Raw genomic sequence first — 14,735 nt, forward strand, 5'->3', positions numbered from 1 at the left:
TTTTTGTTTTCCTCTCTTTAGCATTTCTGGCCGTCTGCTTGCCTTTGCGTGGGGTTCCTTTATAGCTGGTCAACCCTAGCGATGAGTGCAAATCAGGCCAATAACCCCTTCCGAAGGCTTTCATCGCTCCAACACTTTACATTAAGAACATAACAGGCAGAAAGTAACTAGATAAAGCGGGTAATGTTGATGTGGCGTCGCGAGAGAGGGGCCATCGCGGCCACCTCCTCCAAGTGCACAGCGGTCGCAGTTAGCGCCCCTCCCCACCCCGCCGTGTGCAGCAGCCGGCGGCCGCGGGCTGGCGTCCTGCACCCCGGCGTCGTCTATCGATTCCGTCCAGGTCGCAGTCTTGATCGATACTTCGGGGAAAGGAAAAAAGCGTCGAGCGCAACAGCCAACTGCACGCGGCAAAAGCCGTCCCGTTCGTTTCTGCTACCGCTCGCGTCCAGACCCGCACGACTAAATAGCCGCTCCTGCTGCGAGACGGAAACAAAAGAGAGAGCAAAGCATAGTGTGCGGGGTCTTCCGGTGGCGCCACTTGTTATTCGCCGCCGCCGGCCTCCACCGCGAAGCCCGGGCGGCGCTGCGAGCGCTTGGTGTGTACCGCCGTGCCGTCGCCAACCACTGCGTGCATTTAATCCGCCGGTGCCCGGCGGCGGTGCTTGGTGGTTGGTGGTGGGGTGGTGATGGTAGGGTTTGTGGTCAGCGTCGGCTGAACCGGGGCGTCGGCTCGCGAGCAGCTTCGAAGCTCGGCGGTGCGACTGTGCAACGTGAGTTCTTTTTGGCGCTTCCATACTTTCAGTTTAGCTTGCTAAAGGCCGCTTTCCTTGTATGTTTTTCGTTTGTTTTTCTTCCCGCGCGTACAATGTCCGTCACAGGCTCGAAACCTTTTTGCTTTCTGCACCAGTAATGCAGTTGCAGAACCCGTTGCGATGGTCTAGTGGCTATGGCGTAAAATGCCGAGCTGAAGGTCGCGGAATCGAATCCTGGCCGCGGTGGCCGCATTTCAATGGGGGTGAAATGCTTTAGGTCCGTGTACCTAGATTTACGTGCACGTTAAAGGAGCCAGGCTGGTCTAAATTCCCGCAGCCTTCCACTGTGGCGTCCTTCATAAACATACCGCGAATTTGGAAGAACTTTATTGATGTGCACGTATGTTAAAGGTTCATATGGGTGGAGCCCCAATTACAGGACACGTTAAACCCCGACACATGTTAATAACACGGTCGCAGACTGTGCGGTGAACTGCATTGCCGGGAAAAGGAAACGCGTGAAAAATGACGCCTTGTCGTCGTATGCTTCGTACCAGCCCTTGCTTGGAGGCTCGGAGGTTTTGAGTCGCTTATTGGCTGCAGCATATATTGCACCGCGGAGCGGAGTAGAGAAAAAAGAAAAAGTGTATCAAAATGGTCGGCACGGAAGTCGATGTGGTGTGACCTTGAGCCCAGAACGAGGAAAAAGGAAACCGGAAAGGTCGTTCTGCCGGCCATCAGGAAAAGCTCTTCCCGCAGCCTTCTCTGTGTATAGTCTCGATGGATTTCTTTATACTCTGAGCGCGCGTGTAAACGACACAAGCGAAGCGCACTCATTCGTCTACATCATTATCCTTCGAAACCTGGCACTCGTCCAACTTTGTGCTGCTGCTCTATAGGATATCGAATTGAAAAGAAGAGATGAAAAAAGGAGAGGGATATATTGGCCGCGCGAAATATGTTCGAGGGAATGCGGCACCCGCCTGATGCCAGCTTAAAAAAAAAAATGGTGGTTCCAATTCAATGCTAGTGAGTCGGTATGAATTTATAGTTGTATCAGTCAACCCTTCCAGATGCCACCTGTAAACTGTTTGTAAATGTCTCAAATCAATACAAAGCTATTTCGAGGCACTCAGAAGCCTATTGCAACAAAAATAATGTAACGATATGTTATTTACGTGTTATCGTATCTAGTGCTGATTGTTGTAGTTAAATATCCATTTGTACTGAAGTCGTTGATGCTCTGTTTTCGCAATAATAGAATGAAATTTCAGGTTATAAATATGGTACAAGTTCATTTTGGGTTATGTCCATATTGAGAGAAGAAAACTCTATACCTTTCACGTGGCTCGCAGGAAGTGAATGACATGTTGAACGAGGTAGTGCCTTCAGCACAGTGATCACATGCAAAAGTGAACTGCAAAATGTAGTTAAATGAAGACTTAAAATGTTACGTCTGGCTGAGTTTTGATGTCGAAATTTCGGCTGAAAATTTTTCAGGAGGTCAAGTTTTCGATCGAAAACACTTCGAATACGACATACGCGCTCATGATGCATTATTACACTTTACCAAAAGTACTATGAGAGGGCAGTGGCAGATATAAAAGGCGTGTTTTTCAAGCGTACAAAGCATATGTTACTGTGGCGCAGTGGATAGCGTGCCCGGCAGCCGTTGTGGCCTACCGAGAGGTCGTGGGTTCGGCTCCCATTGACGGAACTTTGTCTTCAAACGTCATTTTTAGAGGTCATTTCCGTGACGGAAGTACGTCAATGAAATCTTGGTGGACCCCGGCACAAAACACTTTTGTGTTAATATGGCGAACGTGCTTTGCGTCGCCTAAACAAGCAAATGCGATTGGATACGCCATCGATACAAGTTTCCTCTTGATGGCACAGCGACAGTTGTGGGCGGAGCCTACATTTATTCTTGGGTTGTATGTCATGCTCGGCATGTCTTCACTCCTGGGTGTTTGTTGAATGGCATCCGCCTTGTGTTGAATTGTGTATGAAACGCGGGCCGAGCATTTTCATCGCATCTATGTTACATGATCAGCAGTTCGTATATTGAATTGAGTTGTACGAGTAGAAGCGTCTGCCGAATAGGAAGTATCTAGATGCTGTTGCACCTAATACAATTCACTCGGCATAAATCGTCCGCATTTAGTCCAGTTCCATGTATACAATCATGTTGAATGGAAACTCTTTATTCATTTGAGCAGATATTTGCTTATCAAATCACGAATGTTAATCCACCTCTAACCCTCAAGAGGAACATATATAACAGCTGCATCTTGCCGGTACTTACCTACGGAGCAGAAACCTTGAGGCTTACAAAGAGAGTTCAGCTCAAACCGAGGACGGCGCAGCGAGCGATCTAAAAGAAAATGGTAGGTGTAACCTTAAGAGGCAAGAAGAGAGTAGTGAGGGTCAGGGGACAAACCGGGGTTAAGGATATAGTTGAAATCAAGAAGAGGAAATGGACATGGGCTGGGCACGTAGCGCGTAGGCAGCGAATTCCCAAAGAAGGCAAAGGTGCGAGGGGAAGACAGAAAGTTGGGTGCGCAGATTAGATTAATAAGTGTGCAGGTATAGCGTGGCAGCGGAAACTCAATACTGGGTCGATTCGCGGAGCATGGCAGAAGCCTTTGCCCTGCAGTGGGCGTAGTCAGGCTGATGATGATGATGGATGGAGAGGACAGCCCCTCAACCACTCCGGCGCGACGAGCGATACTGAACGATGTGACACAAGCGTGCTTGCGTTTGCTGTGTTTTTACTTAGTTTTTTTTTTGCGTCATCGTCATCATTATCATCGTCATAGTCCGTTAGCCTACTTTATATCCACATCAGGACGAACTTAGCTTAATGATGCGGCAGGATGATGCTGAATATAGCCTGGTGAAGAAGAAAGAGTTCATACGTTGTGGTGTATGCAGCAATATGTGTATCTACTGGACAAGTACATACACAATATCGTAACCACAAGAAAGCCATTCATCGGTTGGGAGTGCCTGCATTCACTCCCAAACATACTGAGGAAATGTGCCACCCTCATTAATGCGAAATGTATACAATCACTCACTGTCAGGTGTGAGCGTGGGGGTCGCCCCCCCCCCCCCATACTGTAGAAGGGGTCGCTGTGATAAACATCCCCCTGCGATGGGGTACCCTACGTTCGCACTCCTTCGCTCACTGCATACTGCCAGTTCTACCATATAGGGAGGAGATATGATATCCTATAGGAGACGTCAAGTGAAAAAAGTCGACCTGGGCCATCCACGTAATGCCTAGCAGAGAATTGAGTTGGCGGGCGTGCGGCCTGTCTCCTTAGGCCATGAACAGACAACCAAAGGACAGAAAGAGCAACAGAATGGTTACAAAAGAACGGGAAACGCAGTCGAAGAAGGCAGAGTTAGATGGAGTGACGAAATTAAGAAGTTCGCAGTGAGAAATAAGACTATATATATATATATAATGGTCAGTTGCTGCAGAGTTCGCAGCAGTTCCGCAGTTCATCAACAAAAGTGTCATCATCATCATCATCAAAGTCGTCGTCGTCGTCTTCTACATCTCCAGTGCATTGCAGTTTATTTGCAATACGATTTGCAGCGTTTTACGATTTGACTTGACCGCAACAGCGTGGCTGAGCGTTCCTGGAAGCCATCAATCACCTGTGAGCAGCTCTCTTCATCGATGTCACGAAGCCGACATCCACGGCTCGCCTGGGCTGCTTTTGTGTTGCATAGCGGTTCATTCCATTGGCGTTGTGCAATGCGCGTAATGGATAGCCCTAGTCTGTCTGGCAGTGTACGACACATTATTCCGGACTTCCTGGCTTTATTTTGCCAAGCAAAGCAAGAGGACAGTGTGATTTTAGCGCATGCACTAACGAGATTTCGCTTTATCCAAATTTATATCGGTGGGATAGGATGAGACGTCTTATTTGTTTCATATTACGTATGTCACGCATTGGTAAACGACCGCTCAAGTGTAACACGTTTCCACAACAAACCGTCAGTGACAATTTTTTTTTTTTCACTACATGTGAGCAAACTTTGCGAATAAGTTGGTTTTCGACTTCTGCAGTACAGCCGCATGGTCCCAGTGAAATACCTTCGTGGCAGGTGGTAGACTGTGACTTGTCTTTTACTGACGCCACAAAGCATGCCTCCGACACCACTAAACAAAGGCATTTTCAAGAACTGTTAGCGAATTGAGTACTCCTGTCCTGAATTCTACACAGACGCATCAAAATTAATCTTGGTGTGTCGTACACAGACGTTGTCCCGTCTTTCTCTGAATCTGGTGATTTTACTCTATAGAACGAGCACCTTTTCAGCAGAAGCATATATATACGCGCTTCTGTCAGCGGTAAATCATATTAAGAAAGCGAAGGCGCATAAGGCGATAATCTTGCCCCGCCGCGGTGGTCTATAGTGGCTAAGGTACTCGGCTTCTGACCCGCAGGTCCCGCGAATCCCGACTGTGGCGGCTGCACTTTCGATAGAGGCGAAAATGCTGTATGCCCGTGTGCTCAGATTTGGGCGCACGTTAAAGAACCCCAGGTGGTCGGAATTTCCGGAGCCCTCCACTACGGCGTCTCTCATAATCGTGTGATGGTTTTGGGTCGTTGAACCTCACATCGGTAATCTTCAGATTCCTTAAGTGTGGTAAGGTCCCTTATATATCCCCCGAAACGCAAAAATTCTATATTGAGGGAACTCTATTCAACGATATGTAGCCTATGTGCCAACAATCAACAAATGCTAATATGCTGGGTTCCCGAGCACAGGTGCATCAAAGGTAACGTTGTTGTTGACGAAATGGCGACATTGATAACCAGTGAACCAAGTACTTCCTCGATAGCTGTTCTTGGCATTCACTTGAATCCAATTTGCACTAAGCTCTTAAGCGCTATATTGGTAGCGATTGTGGGATGAAGAAGCCTTAAAAAATTGCACCTAATCATGCCACAGTTGGGAGGCTGGCAGCGAAGAACAAGAATACGAAAGAATTGTGTCATCCTTGTCGCCTCGGAATAGGACACACGTATGGTGCGCATTCGTATCTTCTAAGTGGTAAAGAGCCTCCTATTTGTGGGAAATGGGAAGACAGGCTGACTGTCCTCCACGCCTTGATAGAGTGTCGGGAAGCTGAAACTGAACGCAAACACAATTTGATGAATGGCAATCTGCTACTAACCCTGAATAGGGAGGTATATAATAGCTGCATCTTGTCGGTACTTACCTATGGAGCAGAAACCTGGAGGCTTACAAAGAGGGCTCAGCTTATATTAAGGACGACGCAGTGAGCGATGAAAAGGAAAATGATAGGTGTAACCTTAAGATACAAGCAGAGTGGATTAGGGAACAAAGCGGGGTGAAGGCTATCATAGTTCAAATCAGGAAGAAGAAATGGACATCCATGGGCAGGGCGCGTATTGCCTAGGCAGTATAACCGCTGGTCATTAAGGGTACCCGATTGGATTACCGCAGGGCAAACGATCGAAGTAAAGACAGAAAGTTAGGTGGGCAGATGACATTTCGACGTTTGCGGGTATATAGTGGCAGCAGCAAGCACATGACTGAGTATAGACTGGCGAACATGGGAGAGGCCTTTGTCCAGCAATGGACGTAGTCAGGCTGATGACGATGATGTATTAATAACAACTAATTGAGCGTCACGGTATGTAGTGGCGTAATTTCGTAGCAACTATTTCACAAACGTCTTTATTGCTTCTAATAATCATTCAGTGAGATATGTCGAACCATGTAGTTCACGGTCGAGTTGTGTGACCTAAGATTGACTCACATGTTTCAAAAGTAGTGGTTTAAAATTCTGTTTTTTTTTTATAATGTATGAACCGTGATTTGTGTACATGTTCGCTATATTTCAAGGGGCAATGCCACCCGATTTGCCATCGCAATGTGTGCTATAGAAGTTGGTCTTTGTGCGTTTACAAATAAGCTGCTCAAATTCTGGCGCATTTTGGTGGAGCACTTCATTTATTATTGAATATTTTTATAAACACACGAGTGGTTTGATAGTCGGGCTGCGCTGAAAAGCCGTGACGTAACAAGTAGCCTGCTTTGCGATCGCCTGCCTTCGGGCGAAAGATGTTGTGTCGCGGTCTGCCCCGCGTGAAGTCGAAATATCTCAGCATTGTTCAGTTTGGCACTGAAATCTAGCGATTTGCAGTGGCTGAAAGTTAGAAGACGACGACTCCGTTCGATACAGCGCATGGCATCAATCACAGACGCCATGGCGAAATGGCGATCGCCGAAGATGTGCGGTGTTTACATTGATTGATTTGTGAGGGTTTAACGTCCCAAAACCACCATATGATTATGAGAGACGCCGTAGTGGAGGGCTCCGGAAATTCCGACCACCTGGGGTTCTTTAACGTGCACCCAAATCTGAGCACACGGGCCTACAACATTTCCGCCTCCATCGGAAATGCAGCCACTGCAGCCGGGATTTGAACCCGCGACCTGCGGGTCAGCAGCCGAGTACCTTAGCCACTAGACCACCGCGGCGGGGCGAGTGCGGTGTTTACAGGCGTAACTTTTTTTGGCTTGTTTTGCGCTGAAATGTTAGCGTAAAGTCTACGTTTGATATATGTGTCGGATTAATAGACGCTTTACTTGTATTTTTCGCTGAAAACCGCGAATTGTTGGGTGATCGTGTCGTGGCCCTTTTGAGCAATGGTTGCAACCGGCTTAAAAAAAAAAAAAAATGGGTGAGCAAAGTCGTCTCAGCCGAAGTGTTTGTATAGGGCCTCGTCCGTGACGCAGCGGCTACCTTGCGCAAGAACGCTCTAGAACTATATACTTTCCTTATGTGTATTTTTCTTTAATTTGTACGTGGTTATTTGTTAATAAATCCCCTGTCGCAGACCCTCGATCGTACAAAAAAAAATGTCGTATATCATGGTCATTAATACGGCTTAATAATGATGTCCCCTAAATGGCCCTCGAGCCTCCTCCTTGCCGAGTTCCGCGTTTCGCGGCTGCCGTGAAGGAGCGCGCGTGCATCGCTGCTTTCGACGCATTCCGAGAAGCGATCGACCTCCCGCTGCGCGTGTTTCGCGGAACGCGTGCACGCCGATCGAGTACGCACGTCCCGAACAACATCTGCATGACGTCGCCAAGGGCAACTACACAGTTGTGCGCTGCACCGGAGAAGACGTGGGCGCCTTCCTTTACACGATGCAGAAAGGCGGCTCATTGAATGAAGGTAACAATAGGGGCGAAACACTCTAAGCTTTTCGGTTTGTCGGCGCGTCATGTCGTCGTCACGGTCCATCATTTACGGGTATGCACTGCAAAAACATTGAGTGAGTCCCGCTACTCGTCCATGCACATTGCGAGTCGATCGAAAGTTTGTCGTTACAGCCTAAAAAAACGTTATGTTTGGTTTAGCAGCAGTGTCAGAATCCCCGATGAAATTTACCGAGGTGCTCGAGTTTATTACCTAAAATCGGAGACGGAAACCTGCATCTTCGCGGTAAGGTCATCTGTTTGAGACACCACTTCTTGAAACGCATCTGGGAAGTGACCATGCTCTACTCGCAGCAAGTTCACTCAGAATGAAGAAGGCAGCAGCTTGGCCAACAAATAGCCGATGCGACGTCGGTGGAGATGAAACACCCTTCCGTACACGCTTCGTCCCTCTCAACGTTCTCTGATTTCCAAATCAAGCCAACACTTGCCCTTGTCTAGTCAGCAGTGTAATCATTTAGCGACACTATAGCCGACAGTCATGCGTCGCGGCGATTATGACGATTGAATGCTGGCACGAAGATCGCGGGATGAAATGCCGACGAAATCTGTTACTTTGGTTCGAATCGGTTTCAAAATAGGCAAGTTGGAATAAACAGAACTGCGCTGTGGTCTCCTGGAGGCGAGCTTCACTGTCAAACGGATGCTGTCTTTCTTTGCCGTACGCGCGCAAGGGCGTCGGGCTCACTTGGGGATAGCCTATCGTGGGATATTTTGTTTAGAAAGAATTTATTGCCACAAACGTCAATAACACTCAACAGAACATTTCCTTCTTAGACATACTCTAATGATGATGACAAAACAGACGTCATTTACATGAACATGGATATTCGATCACGTTGAAAGTACATGTACATACTTTGACGCAAGAAAACTTTGGTCTGTCTGTCTGTCTCGCAACTCAGCAGCCACACGGCCAAAAGTTAACTACTTGCTCAATGCCCATCCATCTTCAACTGGTGGCTGCGTTCACACTTGTGAACATTGTCGATCAAAAAGCAGATTGTACGCACATTTGAGGCACAGAATCAGTACGTAAGCATAGGGTGGTGCGTTTCTTTAGTAGAAACACATAAATACGTAATTTTAAAGACACCACTGTTTTTTCGGCTGCGCTGAAAATGCGACGCTGTGCACGAAAAAGTTCTCTGCCAACTATATGGTGCTGCCACCTAGAAGGACGGAAATGGTACGAGAACTGCATCGCAACATCACGGGTGCACGCGGTTAAGACCTGCAGGACTCATGTAGTATACGGCCGGTGGAGAACTAGCGTTTTAGATGCGGAGCATCTTATACTCGCGCCTTGTAGTGCGCCGTCCGCGCCGTCCGCACCGCTTCTCGAATATTCGACAGCTGACGCGCGCGCATGCGCCGTCGCGCCGTCGCCCACTCTTCCACCATCTGTGCATCCCTTCCTCCTCTACACACCGCGCGCGCTTCACTCCTCCACCATCTGTGCACCCTTCCTCCTCTTCACACCGCGTTCGACATCTACAATTCTCCTGATTCTCCAGTGGACGCGCATGTGGCGTCGCGCTTCGAGAACATTCAACAGCTGACAGTGCATGCGCCGTCGAGCTGTATATATACTCAAGGTCGGCGCTCGCTCGCTCAGTTGCCGCTCGTCGGTTGGTTTGTACGGCTCGTCGACGTCCAAGGTCGCGGTGAAATGAATTCCAACGAATCCACAAACACAATGATCGACGTCCCTTCGACCAGCGCCGCCCTTTCGCATACGTGTGTACGTGTTCACTCATTTAACACCTCCTCCTACAACCACGTTAACCAATTTAGCCATCGACCCAAGTAAGTCGCAATTTAACACCCCATTTCACAACCACGTTAACCAATTTAGCCATCGACCCAAGTAAGTCGCACTTTAACACCCCGTTAACCAATTATATGGTCCGCATCCTCCTCAGTGTTCCCCCGAGGGAAGCTGCGGGCAATTTTTTTAAGACGACGACATTTGCAGCAAAGCACGCATATGCGCGGCTATTCTCTGCGTGCGGGTCTTACTCCAGAGGGCTTGTCCTTCTTAGTTCCCTCCGACTCATCCGGGGAGGCTTCTCGTATTTAGCGGACGCAATTTTCGCAGGCCGATCTGCGCGCCGCGCTTGTTCGTTGTTTGCAGGGCTCAAATTCTTGCGTATTTTTCATATGTTCGTTTAATGCCTAGGAGGAAAATATCTGGCCTGCCCATGCATAGTCCTCCTAGAAAGAACTTGCCTAAATACCGCACCCAATTCTGTTTACTCATCATCGTGACGTGTAGCAGTGCTAGATTGTTTCAGATAGCTGATGAGGTCGTGAACTTGAACTTCCTGTCGTAACTTCTTCTGGGAATCCGACAACGCTGATTGGACAAACGTAGCGTAACAATGAACCTTTATCGCCTTATATAAGTAGTATAGTTAAAGTAAGCGGTAAAATATAGTCGCGGTTCGACCGGCCCTTATGACTAGAGGTTTTTGGCTTGCCCGGCATTAACGGAATGCCGGTCGATTGCTCGATAGTACCGACACCTTGCCACTCTTCTTGCATACTGAGTGACAGACACGTTTGTTCGTTATCGTCCAATCTCCTTAGAAAAAATTTCAGATTTGCACCATCAGTGAAGGAAAATGCGCTAGGTTTCTGCAATACCAATTCTGTGCTTGCCTGGTTCATCTCGGCCCCGCCAGATGACGCCCCTATCCGGCCTCTTACGTTTACGCGGCTACTGTATCGGTTATAGCGCTAACGCAAAGAAGTTTGAGGACGGAATAAAGCTCTTTTCACGGGTGATGAGTCGGTGCGTCGTGGTTCTGACATTTCATTTTAAAGGGTTGTAACCGTGTATAACAGTAACTACACGGTTTCGCCGTCTCCTTTTATCGCTGCAATTACGTGCCCGCTTTCCCAAGTTACCTCTCCGTTTGTTCCCCACACTCATTACCGAAGCCCCTCGTCAGCGTGTCGCTGTCCAACTCGCCGCACACAAACGCACGGGCCACTTAAAATGTGTGGCACCGAGTTGGGCGTCGCACTTCATCGGGCACTGATCGCCTTGAACTCTGGCGCTCTCGAATGTTCCCCCACATGTGCGTTGTTGCCCCGTAGTGGCCGTGTCTTTTATTACTACATATTTTTTTCGTCACCGGGCACAGATCGACTCCCGTGCTGCTGTCGCGGCAACAGTGCGTAACGGCTGTGCGCGCACAGCTGTTTTTTTCCCACCCGCGGCCGCATGGGAGCCCGTACTCGCCGTCAACGGAGCGTTGCCGGGTCTGTTTGCGAGTGCGAACTTGCTGTACGTCGCGCAGAGGAGAGGAGGACGGGGCGAGAGGAAGAATCGGACGGACGCGTAAACACTCCCACGCCATACGCACGCACTTGATTACGAACACCATGAACTTTGGGATATTCGCGAGCGATCGCTGTTCGTGCGTGAGAGCTGTAGCTTTGTCCCCTTCGTTTCGTGAAAGCGAAACGAAGGGGACAAAGCTACAGTTGGATTTCCGAATGTTGACATTGGGAACCGTTTCTTCGGAGGAGGCGTCGATGTCGTTAATCTCTATCGCTTTGCGACTTCTGCCGTCGTGGCGGCTCGAAGAAATTGAAATTTTATTCCCCAACCAAAGCATGTTACGAGAGGGGCAGGTAAAAGTTACTAGAACGGCTCGAGTAGCATTGACGTACACAGGAGAGCGTAGAAGGGTGTGTCTAGATACATCCTAATGATAGAATCGAGTATGGTTCATAATGCGCTTAAAAAGAAAAAAGATTGAAATGCAGGTACATAAAATGGTAGTCGTCCCATCACATCATTATCTAAACACTAAACTCGGTGGTTTTGGTGATATACTTAAATTGTTACGTTCATTTGTTATATGGTGTGGAAGTGTAGGCAGTCGAAATCTTAACATTTGAACTGTTCTTCGGTGGCTGACCCGCAAGATGGGGCTTCCATCCCGGCCGGATCCTTGCACTGTGGGTGCACGTAAGCTATTTAAGCAGTCGAACTCATGCGGAGCTCTCTGTTTCAGCGTCCATCATACTCCGAGTGACTCTGGGACGTTAAACCCTGTAAGCAAAGCAACCAAGCCGACTTGCCTTCGAAACATTTGACCTCGCCTATACACGAAGTACGCGATGGCCATCCCTCGAGATAAAGGCTAGAAGCCTCTCACCAGCTCACTCCCGCCCCCTTCACAAAGAGAGTGCACAGGTGAAGCCTCGTCTCTCTCCCCCACCTTCATCCCGAATCGTGATTGGAACTTTCCTAAGGGCCTTTTCATCTCCATTGCCCCTTTACTGAAGCCTCACCTGGGCCATCATCATTTTTTCTTCTCGAACGATTTTATTTATTCCATTATTATTATTATTATTATTATTATTATTATTATTATTATTATTATTATTATTATTATTATTATTATTATTTAAGGGACTCGCGCGTTGTGGCAGTCCCCCCGGATCACCTAAGCGAGGCAAACCAAAAGAGGAAGCAAGCGCTAAGTAGTAAGAGAGAGAAAGAGGTAAAATAGGCAGAAAATAGAAAGAAATAATTGGAAAGAGAAAAACAGAACTAGCAAAGGGCAACAAAGGAGAAGAAGAAGGAAAGAGGGCAGAAACCCCCAAGCGTCGTGAGCACTTTCTTCAGTGTGGCAGCTTGGGCTAGTTGGTATGGCATGACGAGCCTTTCCTGTCCTTCTTGTCTCTGTGCCGTCGTTTTGTTCTCGCGCTATAACTTTCGTCTTCGACTTCCTCCAGGTTTGGCGCCCCTGCTGGGAAGGCGCCTTTTTTCAAAGCTGATTCAACATCTGCATTCAACTTTGTGTGGTGCCTCGCAGGTTGCGGCGATGCAGCTTGCAAATCCAGCACACGCATGTTTTTTTTTTTCGGGGCGAACGAGTTTTTTTTCGGGGCGAACGAGCTCGTACATTACAACTAGAGGGCCACCGATGGTGTCCGTCTGTGGTGGCTTATCCCCCGTGGTGGCCCGTCTGAGATAAGGGCGCAGCGTTAAGTGACCGCGGATGGCGCAAATATGGCGTGCGATCGCCGGTGGCGCCCTCTAGAAGATTTTCCGGGAACGCGTCCTCAAGTGGGCGTTTCCTGGAAGTGTTTCGATTTCACTGATATGAATGCGTATGCGTTGTAAATCCGCACAAGGCGTAAACGTGTGTGAGTGAATTACACGCACACATCCTGCTCTGCGCTTGCTTGCCGTCTGCGTGACTGGTTTCCGGCATGGGGTGTATAATGCCGCCCATGCATTCCGCATTATCGCGCACGCGCATTATTCCTGTGGCTAATGAATAATAATGGAAATAAAAGTGCGCTACTCACAGCGTCATTAGAACTCATAAGAAATCACCTGATACTTTACGCCGCCATTACAAAAAAAAAAAAAACCGTGCCACATTTGCAGTCTTGGCTACGAACGGCACTGGCACCTAAATGCCCTACGAAGTTGACGTGTCCACCGCAGCATCGGGCGAGTAATTCAAAGGTTGTGGGTTTCAGGACCCCTGATGACAAAGATTTTCGTTTGCGCGAAATCTCTACTATGCTTCCCTGGTTTCATTGTCTGTTGGTTTCAACAAATGTATACGGTTTACTTATATAGCTAAGAAAAGCGGCGCTCGAAAATTCTCTCTTTCGGTTTAATAAACGCAAGTTTGTTTTTCCTTTATTTTCTTCAACGTAAACTACATTGTCACCTGATTGGTAATGACTGCTCTTTCTTACTGAAGAGCATTATGTATAAGAAAAAAAAATACTTTAATGCAGCTATCACCACACGCCACAGCTGGGGAAATAGCGTATGAGAAAAGCAATTACCACGTAGAAGCAATATTAACATCAAACGTCCGTTACAAGAACATGCTGCTTGTTTACGTTAGATTCTGTTTATCGAACTGATTTCATGGTCATCTGTTCCGGTACGTAAAATATGTAAATGCACGGACTCCCTGCGTTTTTTTGAGAGTCTGCGATTGGACAAGTCTCAGTCACATAGAGGTTTTCTTTTTTTTTTTACGTTGCCGATCCCACGTGCGCCTCCGAGTTCCAGTTATCTTGTTTTGTTTAACTTTTAATTTTTATTCGTTGTATTATAACGTGAACTGATGCGATATAGGAGTTTCCACTTACAAATGTATTTACACTGAAGCGCCCAGCGTCGATAAAGATGGAAAACAGCACTTCCAAACGGCTGGAGTGGAATTCATTGCGAAAACGCTGCCGTAAGTAGACACGGCTGTTCCAGATTGATGAAGCGGCGAGAGCACAGCGCATGTTTAAGGCATGAACCGTCTGCCAATCTCTGTCAATATAACGGGCGACTGCCGCCCCTGTTTGAATACAGTTTGCAGTTTCTGCCCTGAACGCCCCCCGTACGCCCGAGTGCCTGCCCCCTCCAGCCCATCAATTCTACATTACATTTAATTTTAATTAGTAAGCTTATAAACCGACGTCTAATGTAAATACACCGAGGCAACACAATAAGTGCGTATGACTGTTTTCTCTCCTTCACTGTTTCGCTGCTTTCGGTAAAACGGCGCTTGATTAAACAAAAACTTTTAAGTCTGCTTTAAAGTCGGCCGACGTTAGGAATAAAGGAAGGGTTGCACGTTTCACTTATTATCTAAAAGGGGAACATGCGGCGTCATAACATCAACGATGAACTCTGCGCAACGAATTGAAGGCCGAGCC

The 14,735-nt window shown here is 47.8% G+C and overlaps 1 protein-coding gene across 4 annotated transcripts in view; it reads left to right on the top strand.

Annotated features, from left to right (window-relative positions):
• Positions 1–14,735, top strand: part of LOC119163977 (protein kinase C-binding protein NELL2) — a 99,691-nt gene that overhangs the window by 33,447 nt on the left and 51,509 nt on the right. Inside the window, exon 1 of one of the 4 annotated variants that reach the window (XM_075870810.1) lies at positions 663–770. The exons of the other annotated variants lie outside the window; for them this stretch is intronic. The gene's annotated coding sequence lies outside the window, so the exon portion shown is untranslated. Of the gene's footprint in view, positions 1–662; positions 771–14,735 lie in introns of those variants that run through there. 4 annotated transcript variants of the gene reach the window in all.

This window comes from Rhipicephalus microplus, chromosome 8 (genome assembly GCF_043290135.1).
Source record: "Rhipicephalus microplus isolate Deutch F79 chromosome 8, USDA_Rmic, whole genome shotgun sequence".
In the NCBI taxonomy this organism is placed as follows: Eukaryota; Metazoa; Arthropoda; class Arachnida; order Ixodida; family Ixodidae; genus Rhipicephalus; species Rhipicephalus microplus.